At 46.3% G+C, this 13,711-nt stretch overlaps 1 non-coding gene across 1 annotated transcript; it reads right to left on the bottom strand.

Annotated features, from left to right (window-relative positions):
• Positions 1-13,187: 13,187 nt before the first annotated feature.
• Positions 13,188-13,306, bottom strand: LOC134544186 (5S ribosomal RNA). The gene has a single exon (XR_010077580.1). It is a non-coding gene; the product is annotated as a 5S ribosomal RNA (ribosomal RNA).
• Between the last annotated feature and the right edge of the window lie 405 nt (positions 13,307-13,711).

Genomic DNA, 13,711 nt, shown 5'->3' with positions numbered 1-13,711 from the left:
GGCGACATCAGATACTCGTTTTTTATACTGAGTAACGACTACTCTCGTCATGTTGATCACAGATAGTGTCGTGAGAGGCGGCAGGGTGTCGTTCTTGCTAGCCGTTACGCAGAAGCGGGGAAGGGGCTCCTCCCAGGAGTGAGTTGGGTCGACAGGGTCAGTGGTTCGTGCCTTGAATTGGTAAACGTCCAGGACTGAATACCCGCGCGCCTCGAGGTCCTCTTTGATTGCGGCTGTGGGAGTCTGCTTTGGCATTTTAATTACCACTTTTTGTGGCAGCTCTGAGGCCGTGCTGAAGGTGTAGAATGGTATAGGGGCCGATTCAAGATACTGTTTAATCAGGTGGTATGCCTGCTCGGTCTCGCACGCGATCTGAAGCCCCTCCCGCACAAGGGCTAGTTGTGCGCCGCCAGGGGCCAAGGCTCGCACGCGAGTGACGAGCTGGTTGTAAAGACTGGTATCAGGTACTACCAGCCTCAGAGCGTGCTTGTTAATTCGCTTGGCGCGCGGGGTGGCAGGCTGTGCTGCTGTGCCCTGTGTGCCTGTGGGGCCTGCAATGTTCGGTGATGAAAAATTCTGTGCGGTCGCAACTGCGGATGCAGGCTCACGTGTAGTAGCGCCGTGTGTGGACTGAGTTGCGGGAGATGTTGAATCTAGAGCTGACCCTGCCGTGGGGGTGGAGGGGGGGCCCGCTGTGTCAGCGAGCGGCTCGTAACGGTTCGAGACCGCAAGGGGCCGCGGCGTGGTCGCCTGCGGAATTTTCCGTTGTCTTTTGGTTTCGTGTTGCCATCCTTGGGTATTCTCGGGGTGCTCCCTGTCCATCCTTGCACTGTCTCGTAAAAATGCTGCGTACAATTCCGCTGATACTGTCATGGAATTAACCGAGGTCCTGGAGGTAACAGAATCGCAGTCTGAGTCGGGGTATGTGCCTGTGTCCATGGTTGCGTCCGTGTTGTCCTGGGAGGAAACGATTAAATTTATGGTGCCGTGCCTAACGGACTGAAAACTGCCGCCAGGATAGGCTGCGCCGGGTGGTGTTTTGTCTGGCATGGACTTGGCTGGGGGTCCCTGCTCGCTCATTCCGCCAACCCCCCTCAGGGCCGGCCCTAAGGCCCGGTCGCGGGAGGGGCAGGAAGCCACGGGTGTGTCCTGTGTTCGGTGTTCTTTAGGGGCAGTCTGAAGAAAGTGTTGTAAATCTATTACGCTGTAAGAGGACTCGCCGCTGACCCAAACGGGCTAGGCTCGAGGTGGCCGTTCGGGATTTATAACTTCCCTCAGGCCGGCTGTCACTCTTGTGTCCGCGAGCTAAGAATCGAAGCGATGCGCAGAGAGGAGGCAGGGCCGCACTCCGACGATGCTCTCGACTCGGTAGCTGTGATGGAAGTGCTGCTGCTGCTCGGCCGCCTCTGTCGTTAGTTTCTATGGATCGACTTCTGTGCTGTGATTGGCTGTTCTCGCCAGCCAATGGAGATGCCGGGCCAATCGCAGTGCACCACAGCTTTAACAAAACTGTTGAAATTTTTACAGCACGCGCAGACGGACCACGATGGCGCGCACGAAGCAGACGGCTCGTAAATCTACTGGAGGCAAAGCGCCGCGCAAGCAGCTGGCCACCAAGGCGGCTCGCAAGAGCGCGCCGGCCACGGGGGGAGTGAAGAAGCCACATCGCTACCGCCCTGGCACTGTCGCGCTGCGAGAAATCAGGCGCTACCAGAAAAGTACCGAGCTGCTTATCCGCAAGCTGCCCTTCCAGCGCCTGGTGCGAGAGATCGCCCAGGACTTCAAGACAGACTTGCGCTTCCAGAGCTCGGCCGTCATGGCGCTGCAGGAGGCCAGCGAGGCTTACCTGGTGGGGCTCTTCGAGGACACCAATTTGTGCGCCATCCACGCCAAGAGGGTCACCATCATGCCCAAGGACATCCAGCTTGCCCGGCGTATCCGTGGCGAGCGTGCTTGAGTTCCTTGCCATTTTTTTTGCAAGGGGGAAAAAAAAAACAGCCCTTATTAGGGCTAAAAATAACTGTCAAATTTGAAAGGAAAACAGTTGTCTGGCTTTTTGTACCTATTAGCTGTCGTTGACCTTTACCCAGCCAATAATATATTACATTAATAAGAATTTGGAAAAACACAGTTATAGTGTCTGTGTTTTGAGGTGGTTGTTTATATTGTACACAAAAGATTTGCACACAATGCAATGTATTCTGCATAGGAAATAAAAACTCTTCAAACAGTGCCTGTCTGCAGTAGCAGCACCATCAGCAGCAGCAGCAGCAGCAGCAGCAGCAGCAGCAGCAGCAGCAGCATAAAGTTCACCATTAATACCCTGAGACCTAATCCTTACAAAAAAAATATGTGTGTGTGTGTGTGTATATATGTGTATATATATATATATATGCTGAAATAAGAGTGAGATGTTTGTAAGACGTTTTCCTGCTTAAAAACTTTAAATAATTTTGCACCTAAACTATACACACAATGTAATTGATAAATTTCTTTATTTATTTATTTATTTCCCCCGCTTCAAATACCATAAGAAATTTTTTAACCAGAATTTTACCTAACGGCAGAGGTGTGGCTATAGGAGGCAATGATTGCAACAACTGATACCTTCATGACTAGTATTGTTGGCCCTTAGAAGGGCCGATAAGGTGGTACAGTGCCACAGAAAGTGCCAGCGGTCCTGCTGGCATCTTCATTTCCGCTTTGGGGCTGCTTTCTTGGGCGACTTGCTCTTTGGGGCAACCTTCTTTGGCTTTGGAGCACGGGGTTTCTTCGTGGGAGGTTTGGACACCTTTTTTGCCTTTGAAGGTGCCTTCTTGGGCTTGGGGGTTGCAGCTGCTGCCTTTTTTTTCTTTTCTGCTGTAGGCGGAGTCTTCTTGACTGGTTTCTTGCCCACCGCTGCCTTCTTGGCTACGGATCGCTTCTTTTCCTTAGGGGCAGCTGCACCACGCTTGCCGCTTGGAGCCTTGGGCTGGTCCGGAGCACCGGTGGTCCCTGAAGCCAGCTTGAAGGAGCCAGACGCACCCTTGCCTTTGGTTTGGACAAGCTCGCCGCTAGCCACTGCTGCCTTCAAGTATTTCTTGATGAAAGGTGCCAGCTTTTCCGCATCTACTTTGTAGGTAGAGGCGACGTATTTCTTGATGGCTTGCAGTGATGAGCCGCCCCTTTCCTTGAGGCTCTTGATCGCAGAGGCCACCATTTCAGATGTGCGCGGGTGCGCGGGCTTGGCTCGTGGCTTCTTCGACGCAGCCTTGCCTTTCTTCGGGGAAGCTGCCTGTGATGGGGCAACAGCTGGTGCTGCAGTCGCTGCTGCGGTATCTGCCATGACGAGACTGATCCTACAGAATGCAAGAGCAAAGTGAAAATAAAATTTTTCTCTCTTTTTTTTTTTTTTTTTTTTTTCCTAACCTAAGTTTAAAACTAAGTGTATTGGGAGGGGTCCGGGTTAGGGAGAGACTCTAAGTGCGTCTCAGGCCGAAGCCTATACGCTCTAATCATGCAGGGGGTACCATGCAGAGAAGGGAACATGCATATGTGCTAAGGAGGGGGATTGGCCAGCCATGGCAGCAATTGGCGCCATGACTAACTCCCCTCACTTGACTATTCTAGACTATACTAGATAAGTTGGGCCCAGGTAAAACCTGCATAGACACAGGGAAAACCCTGGGCACTTACATGCGGGATGCAAAAATTCATGCATTAATTTCATGCTGGTTGGTTACGGGAGTAGAAGGATGGCTCAGGAAGAAGAGTTGGAAGAGTAGAAAATGTCTACTAAGCAAGGGCGGGCACTTGGGCATTTCTGTCCGCATTTTAGTTTGGTAGGACTGGTTTTTAGGGGGCGACTTTAGTCGTTTCCCGCCAGGCTGCCAGCCAGCCAGGTTAGCTGAAAAAGAAGTACATATTGCAGCTGTATATATATGACCGCAGCTCCCAGGTTGCCCCAGCTGCCACGGTCATGCATGCCCGACACATTGTGCTGCCAGCCTGGGCATGTCAATCATCGGCTAGGCCAATGTTGCATATTTGCACCGCAGGACGTGGTCAGGCACATGGTCAGACACCTATTATGTTCACTTAATATATTTTAATCTAAGGGACAGTCAGGACATATGTGTGTAGTTCATTAGGGCCCCGATGGGCCAAAAACGCGACTGGTTTCATTAGAACCCCGCTGGGTCAAAAACGCGACTGGTTCAGCGATCGGCGCAACGAGTGTAGTGGGGGTGTGGGGGCCTTAATTCCGACACATGTTGCTGCCAGCCTGGGCATGTCAATTATTGGCTAGTCCAATGTTGCATATTTGCACCGCAGGACGTGGTCAGGCACACGGTCGGAATCCTATTAATTAATACTTAATATTATACTTAAATTAGAATGCAATATAATATAATATACCACCCTACTGCACCCACCATTGCTGCAGCATTCCACTCGTTGGCAAGGTCAGCTTCAACGGTGTTTATTTGCACTGACAGCTGGCGGCACAGCAGAGTAGCATCTAATTTACTATTATTTAAATTACTCAGCCCTCCGAGTATTTAAATAAATTTAATCTAAGTTTCGAGCTGCCTTGTGTGGGTTTAAATAATTAAATTATTTAAATAAGCTATGAGTTGAAGTGAAACCTTGCAGGTTAAATGCCTATGCGAAAGCAGTAGTCAGTAATTCAAAATCTCATGTCTTTCAGAAACACAACCAGCACTGGGGGTGAAACCAACCAGGCCGGCCATGACCATCAGTCATAGAGAGTCAGCCCTAACATGTCAGGCAGTGAACTCCTGGGAGTCGAACCACCACCCGCATGCTTCGGACCATTTTGAATTAGCATTCAAACAGGTTGGTCGTGCATGTAATTGTGTGTTGGCTGGAGGGCGCCGTGTAAGCCTAGTGGGAAGGCTCTACTCATAACATGTTCTATGAGCTAGTTTTGTTTGGAGGGGGTCGTGCGCTGGTTGGCTGTCAGGCTCGGCCAATCAGGGGGCGCCTCGCCCGCAGCTACGGCGGGCGGTGCGCCAGGATTGATTTCGGAAGCTTATACTTCTGTGTATTATTTGGATCATAGTTTCCAAGGGAGGAAATATGTGGATTTAAATTATTTACGCATTTATCGTAAAAATTTTGGGTTGTGCGGATATAAAAATCTTGCAAAGTTTCAGTGTTAGTTTCACTGTGCAAGTTCTCTACTGGACAGTATATCGGGGCGTCTGCAGCGATTCGAATGCATCTATTCTGAACTCGCTGCAGTTTTATTAGATGGCAGTATGCTGCAGTAGCCCAGACTGGGGCTGCATACGTGATTATCGGGCGTATGAGAGCTTTGTAGAGCAGTAATCCATTTTTGACTGTGCTGCCACATCGCCTGCTCATTACAGGATATAATGCGCGCATTCTAACCTGAGCTTGGGTTTGTTTAATGTCAATGTGCTGTCTCCACAGGAGTTTCCTATCCATGTGGACACCTAGGTATTTAACTACGTCCTTGTGAGGGATTGGCTCATCAAATAGGCGTAGTTGCGGCCTGTTGTCGGCTGGCGGGAGGTTTTTGCGTGTAAACACAATCGCCTCAGACTTGGTCGTGTTTACTTTTATGCGCCAGGCTGTACACCACTGTTCAACTTCAGTGAGCGCAGTCTGGAGCCTGGTAGTGGCCAGCTGTAGGTTATGAGATCTGCTATACAGTACAGTGTCGTCTGCATAGCAGCCTAGCTTGACTAGTCTATGTGCGGGGCGAGGCATGTCGCGTACATATATATTAAATAGTACTGGGCCTAGGATGCTGCCCTGCGGCACTCCGGCTTTAATTAATTTTAGGTCAGACGTTGCCCCTTCAGATGACACTCTAAAGGTTCTGCCTGCTAGGTAGGATGCAATGAGTTTAGTGTAGCAATCCGGGAAGTTTGCTTCATACATTTTATATATTAGCCCTGCATGAAAAACTCTATCAAAGGCCTTTTCTACATCGAGAAACGTAGCAACTACGTAGTCTTGGACGTTGAATGCGCTGGTTATCTCTTCGGTAAGACGGACCAGTTGATGGGTAGTCGAATGAGCACTGCGAAAGCCAAATTGCTCATTTGGCAGCAAGTTATGTTCGTGTATGTGTACTTTAAGTCTGTGTAAAATTATGCGCTCCGCAACTTTAGACACAGTACTCAATAGGCTTATTGGCCTGTAATTTTGGGGCAGTGTTTTGTCCTTGCCCGGCTTGTGGAAGACTATTACTTTTGCTTCCTTCCACTGGGAGGGAAAAATATTCAGTCTGAGCATTGCATTAATGCATTCAGCCAGATATTCAAAGGCTTCGTCTGGAAGCTGTTTGAGAACAACTGCTTGTATGCCGTCGTTCCCAGGGGCTTTTCGCGGCTTCATATTCTTGATAGCACGCTTAATTTCTTGGGCCTGGGTGGGGAGAGGCTCAGAGATAGTGGGCTGGTGCAGTTTAGCGCGGAGTTCGCGGTAAATTTGTGCAGTGAATGGCCTGTCACAAGGCTGCAAATTGGGCTGGAATGCTGTTTCTAAGGTGCTTGCGAAAGCTTGCGCCTTGTCCTGGGGAAGAAATGCGAGTCCATTATTTGTTTGGAGGGGTGGAATTTTATCAAATTTATTCAAAATTCGCTTAGTCATTGCCCAGGTACTCCCGTCCTGTACATTGAGCTTCGCGATTTTGGCTTCCCACTGGCTGCTACGCCACAACGAGAGTTCATCTGATATAGCAGTTTGAAGCTCGTTGATTCTGCGTTTAATAATGTGCGTGCGTCGCCGTGTGTATTCGCGGCGCAGTCTGTTCTTTTGCGATATCATATCGCAGATGTATGCTGGCAGCTCGTCATGCATTAACTTAACCTCCTTTTCTGGGATGCACTGGCTAATTCCGTCTTGAATTTTCGCGGTAAAAGTGGTTATAGCGTTTTCTAGATTATCACTATTATTTATTTCGTCGAGTTCTGAAAGATGTAATGACAAAAAATTTTTAAAGCTAACCCAATCTGCATTTTTGTAGTCCCTGACTTTACGAGGTGGGTTCGAGTCGACATTTGCGTCGTCAAAAATTAAATGAACAGGGAAGTGGTCAGACGTTAAGTCGTGTACAACTTCGAGTTCGAATCCCGAGTGCACACGTTTATTAATAACGATGTCTAGAACATCTGGGAGAACCCCCACACGCCCAGTGTCGTGTGTGGGCTCCATGGGAGCATGAATTTGGTAGTTGTGATTTAATTGGTGGTTATAAAGAATTGTACCATTCTGTGTGGCTCGCCTGCTGTTCCACTCTCTATGTTTAGCATTTATGTCTCCTAGAGCGAGGAAGGTCGGGGCCGCCCCATACAGGGCGTCCAGATCAGCCACGCTCAGGGACCTACCTGGTCGCGCATACATAGAAATAATTTTTATGTTTTGCCTGTTAATAGTTAAGTTAATTGCTACTGCTTCGAGATTCTGAAAATCGGGGAGCTGCCATTCAGTGTTTTTTATGCTTTTATGGACAATAAGGGCTACTCCCCCTCCTCTTTGATTAACTCTGTCGCGCCTATAGATTGCATAATTTAGTATAGTAATTCTATCAGTCGGAATTAAGTGGGTTTCATTAATCGCAGCTATTTTTATTTTGTATTTTTCTAAGTGGTGAATTAATTCCGGTATTTTATTTTTAATGCCGCGTGCATTCCAGAATAGGAGGGACTTAAGACTATGGGCCGCGGTTGGTATGCAACACTGGGCCGGATTACGAGCTGCCATTGAGCTTGGCAGCCAGTGTCTGGACGAAGCCCATCATCGCATGGACTTTTTCTGTTAGGGAAACAGATGGGTCGCACCATATAACCATAAGCTGGCACATGGGGACGATTGTGGCCGCCAGATTTTCATCCGTGTTGAAAGTGCGCGACTGTTCGAGCACTTTCTGGAAGTCAGCCAGGCCCGGTTTCGAGGCTGGCTGCTGTTGGGGCGCGGGCGGTGCAGTTGGCAGCATTGGAGCTGCGTCTACCGCCATGCTCGTCTCAGGTGCCGGGGCTACCTGCGGCCGGGAGAGCGCGGTCGTGCGCTTCGCCGGGGCTGGCGCAGCCTTAGCTGCTACGAGCTTATCCTGGGCAGGCTGTCGCGGCCTGTCCTGCCCAGGCTGCGGGGGCCTTTCCTGAGTGGGTCGCGGGGGTTTGCCTTGGCCATTTTTGTGGCCCGTCGGGTGTTTTTTGACCCCCTTCCGCTGCCAGGGGTTGTTCGCCAGCACTGGGTAGTCCAGCTCGTTGTAGCTGGGCTCGCAGTGCTGCTCCAGGGGCGCGAATCGGTTGCCACCTGCCTGCTGCAGGTAGTCGCCGAAGCTCCGGGGAGGAGGGTACCTCGGTGGACCCCAGGGGTTTTGCCTCGGGGGGCCAGAGAAGCCCGGAGGGGGCCGTGGCATCGGTTGCGGCTGGGGCTGCATTGCAGCGCGCCTGTTTTCGCGCAGGTCGCGGCGAGACTGTTGCTCGCGCTGCTTGCGTACCTGGGGCGGAAGGTGCCTGCGGGTCTCTTTTTTATAGACCTGGCAGCCCTTGTAGTTTGCGCAGTGTGCCTCCTTACAATGCGCGCACTTTTTGTGCTCCTGGTTGCCCCCATTGGGGCAGTCGGGAGCGCGGTGTGGCCCGCTGCACCACCGGCACACAGGGGCCGCGTGGCAGGCCTTGCCAACATGGTTATAGCGTTGGCAAACGCTGCATTGGGCGGGGCCTGAGGGGCGCCTGTAGTCGACGACACGCACCAGCATGCCGCCGAACTCTGTCAGGGAGTAGATGCGCTCAGAATCGCACGTCTGAGGCACCTCAATGACCAGGGCGTCGCATTTTTCCCTGCGCAGCCTGTTCTCCAAGAACCAGTGGTTCTGGACAGGCAGGTTCAGGGCTGCAAATTCCTCCTGGAGGAAATCGGTCGGGGTGTGGCGGTGTACTCCGCGCAAGACGAATTTCTTGGGCACTTCGTCTCTCTGAAGGAGGACGGAGTGCTGGGCGCCTATCGCCTTAAGGGCCTGGACTGCCCTTTGGTAGTCCGGGACGGACGCAGGATTGACCTGGATCTCGTCCTTGCCGCGGTTTTGGCAGGTGAACTTTTCCGCCAGGGCCTGCTTGAGGGCGGTGTATACCCTTGGGTACGTGTGCCCCTGGTCTAAAAACACGAACAGGGGCTTCACTCGGAGCTTTTTGGGCGGTGCCGCAGCTCCGGCGGCATGGCCTGCAGTTGGTTGTGGGCGAGGGGGGGAGGGGCCCGCCTCGTCGTCGCTGCTGCCTGCACCGGACACCTCCGTGTGCAGGCGCTTGTTGCGCTTACCAGTGGCAACACTCCAGCCACTGGATTGATCGGAGCTAGGCCCTGAGGGGGCCTCGCTTTCTGTCATCTCGACAGCGTCGCTCATGTCGTCGTGGTAGCCTACGCTCGGGTCCACCCACTGACCGTCCCCCGGGGCTAAGTTAGCCGGGTTCAGGCTAGGCTACAGGGGAGCTAGCTCCCCGGGTGTTGCCGAGTTGTTGGTTGCCAATAACTTACTCTTTACCGCAGCTCTCTCTTACCGCCTGTGCGCATGTAGCACACAGGCACCTTTCAGTACACCGCTGGGTAGCACTAAGAAGTGCTAACCACAGCTTGGGCGTCGACGATCTATAAATTCACGGCGAGCAGCTCCGGGACACGTCCGTCCTCTACCGAAGCGCAGCTGGCTTTTTTTTTTTTTTTTTTTTTTTCTTTTTTTCTTTTCTCTCTGCAAATATCTGGTTACCCAATTTTCTGGTTGCGGACGGTTCAGAAAATTCTCGATGCCTTGCTCACGTAGGGAGCAGCGCACTTTGGACAGCGAAAGTAATGTAGGGCTTCTTTAGCACTGATTTTTCAATGTTTTCTAAATGTCAGCAGTCTACGATGACATAATGGGCAGTTCCACTAATAGTGTAATTTTTTTATGGCAGCTGCACTGTTTAATTTGCACTGCGAGCTGTTTAAATTTACTGCTACACCAAACAGGGAACTTTTCATTTGCAGATGTTATTCAAGGAATCAAATACGTAATTTGTGCTGGAATCACTTGAAAATGGTTAAATTAACTTAGGTATACTTTAGTGTATAGTATGCTGAAAATGTGGAGATAATTTCATGAAGGCTGTTTGCTGTGGAAGCACTAGCAAATCACCTTGTTCAGTGCCACCTGGAATGGCTTTCTTCGTGCACCTCCAAGGATGATGTGATTATTATTGTGAGTAAATTTTGTTTACATTTTCATTGTGTGAATAATAAAACTTTTAACTGTACACACAACAAGCATTTCACTTGGATCTGATGCATTCTCAAGAGTGCAGTTTCTGTTTAGCTTTTAAAACTGGCTGCCCTTCAATTCACTCAAGGTGCAGATGCAAGTTGCTGATGAAGTATTCCACACACATGCTACATTGGAGAAATATTTTAATAAAAATTAAAACTCTTGCAGGATTTCGAATAAAAACTATCCTATTTATCCCTTCTATGTTTTGGTACTGCGAAATTGAGAGAGGTAAGTAAGTTGTGAGGTTATTTTTACTTGCTTGCATGTGAGGTTAGCAGAGCAAAAATATTTTTGAAATTGCAGATACATGGTCACTTTATTTCGTTGCAAACATTTATAAGCTCGTAATCTTATTTAAAGTCTCCATACTTAATGCGTTTGGAAAACCTTCTTTCTCTCAATTTTACAATGGAACAAAATTTTACTTGTATGTGTACATTAATTCCATCTCTAAATGATGTAGGTTTACGCACCGAGATCAGGTACATTGTAGAGAGAAAAACACACGAGTACCTGCTTATTTTGAAGTTTTAATGAGTATATTAAAAAAAAAAAAAAAAAACGATAAAAATATAATTGAAAAAGTATATTATTCACGTATTTTTGAGGATGAGGGGAGGGGGTGTTTTTGTCCGATGGTCGTTTATCTTTAAAGAAATTTCCGTTGGACCTGTGCGTTCTTGCTCTGCCAATTCTCGAAAAATGAAATATTTTAAGTCGTCTTTTATGTGCTAACTTCATTATATTTGGCTGCATTCGTATTTTTATTAGTTTTGAAACATTCATGTCACGGAAAATAATCATAAACCAGGACAAAAACGTTTTGACTAAATGTTCTAGGTTGGTTGTAAAACATTTTCTTATTTTATTTCACATCGGAAACATCTGTTAAGTTGTAAGCTTTGTAATGAATGCGACAGTCACTTGTTCGCTGAAGTGTTTGTTTAAGAAATTAGTATTGTAAATTTGTTTATGGTCTTGTTAAATGAAATTTTAAGTGAAATCATTTGGGAAAACAGAGGCTACAGGAATTTTCAACACAACTTGATGACCGACGTTGTGACTAGTGTGGGAGTGTGTGCTCGTGTAAATATCAATTTTTCTTACTCCTCGTGCCGGTCAACAGGAAAACAGCGAGTGTGTTATCTCATCGCGGGCGTGTGATTGCGTGTGGTAAATTGTGCTAGGTTAATTACCGCAAAACTCCACTGTGTGCAAATATGTAGTGTGTCGCTGTATGCAAATATTTGGTATGTCTTTTTTTTTTTTTTTTTTTTTTCAGGCAATACACACTTTGAATTTTACACAATTTCGATGCTGCAACCTAAGTGTATACATGCGAATAGGATTGCTTAAATGAAAAAGTAAAGTAGGAGGTAAGTGCAAATGTTTCCAGGAGGTTATGCACACACAATCTATTTTATGAATTAATAGTTATTATCTAAGAAAATGATAGAAGATTATAAATAATGTGTGCAGAATAATACAGAATTTGCATGTTACACAAAAAAAAATATATATATATATTCCAAATATTGTTAGCAAAATGCACCTAGATTAGTGAGCTGGATTTTTTTTTTTTTTTTGTATTTTTGTTCTGTTGATCCCACGTGGAGTCAAGGCTCCGGGATATAGAACATGTATGTGCAGACAATTAATATTTACATGATGCAAGTTACCAAGAAAAAAAATTTCAAAAAAAAAAAATACATAACATGTTACACAATTTAACTTTATGCAAAACATGAAGCAGCTGTTATCACAAGTCCATTCAACAAATTAACAGTTCAATTTCTCTATTATCAATCAAATTAAAGAATAGCTTCAGAGGGTAGGTAGGATATTCTAGAAGAATTTTTTTTACTGTTTTTTTTTTTAATACTGGTAAATTGTTTTAGTTATTTTCTGTGATATTAAGTTGTAAAGTTTTACTCCCAAGTAATTTAGTCCATTTTCAAATCGCCTAGTGTTATGTTCAACTATCCTCAATTTACTAGCATTTCTGGTGTTATACCTATGTGCGAATATCTAAAAAAAAAAAAAAAAAAAAAAAAAATAATAATTTTTTTTTTCTTCTTTTTCTTAAGAATGAATAAAAAGTTTCTAGAACGTATTCATTTATGGCAGTCAGGACTTTAAGTTTTTTGAATTTTGGTCTGCAGTTAGATGATTTTTTATCTTTTGTTATTATTCTAATAGCTCCTTTTTTTTTTTTTTCCCCCAATGTTATATGGCAGAAAGAGTAGAGCTATGGCTACTGTGACATCATGCATTGATGGGAAGGTTATTGTTGGATAACAAAAATTTAGATGATATAATTTTTATTTTTTTCCATACACAACACATTGCAGGTACAATTTTACAGGTTACAGCTGTACCACCTCTAGTATTGCTGCCGACCATCCAACAAATGAGCACACTAAACAGGCATTGATGACATTGTTATCAACGTCTTTTTGAATCTCTCATTATTATACATAACTGCCCACTGAAACAGAGAAACTTCAAAATAGGTGTGTGTGTGTGTGTTTATATATATATATATATATATATATATATATATATATATATATATATATACATATATACATACATACATACATACATACATACATACATACATACATACATACATACATACATATACACTTATCTATTTATTTTTTCACTTTGAATTTTGTATGAGGTATACACATGCAAAGATTCACAGCTGCTGCTGGGTGGGTGAGTGAGTGAGTGATTGATTGATTGATTGATTGATTGATTGATTGATTGATAGAGAGTGAGTGTGTGTGTGTGTGTGTGTTAGGGGGGGGGGGGGGGGAAATGTGGTGATTGTGGGGGAAAAAAAAATTTAAAATTGAAATTTTTAAAAAAAAATTTTTTTCTGTAGGGTGCAAAATAGTAGTGCCAACGGCACGTGGTGTTCCCAAGCGGTCACCCATCTAAGTACTAACCACGCTCGACGATGCTTAACTTCGGTGATCGGACGAGAACCGGTGTGTTCATCGTGATATGGCCGTTGGCAATGATATAGATGTTTTTTTTTTGCAGTTTGTATTTGCCACTCGAAATAGCTATACCAGGTGTGATTGTTACAAACAACAGGAGAAATCGTGTAATGAACACTCTTTTACTTCCCCCCCCCCCCCCCCCCTCCCCACACACAACACCCACCACCCTCACCATCCCAACCACCAAAGCCCTCTTCAAAATACACTCTCACACACACACACAAACCCACACTCTATAACTGATGAACATTACCATAACTTCTTAAAGCCATTAGATAATATTTAACTCAAGAAAGGTATTGTGATATGTTTAAAGAAAGAAAGGTGAAACCTTTAACTTTACCAGCAGGTATTAGTATCACTGAGGTATCTTCTAGGTTGTAGCAGCAATAGTAGTAATAATAATAAAATTAAATAA

This window comes from Bacillus rossius, unplaced genomic scaffold (genome assembly GCF_032445375.1).
Source record: "Bacillus rossius redtenbacheri isolate Brsri unplaced genomic scaffold, Brsri_v3 Brsri_v3_scf32, whole genome shotgun sequence".
In the NCBI taxonomy this organism is placed as follows: domain Eukaryota; kingdom Metazoa; phylum Arthropoda; class Insecta; order Phasmatodea; family Bacillidae; genus Bacillus; species Bacillus rossius.
This window is presented reverse-complemented; position numbering and strand designations above follow the sequence as displayed.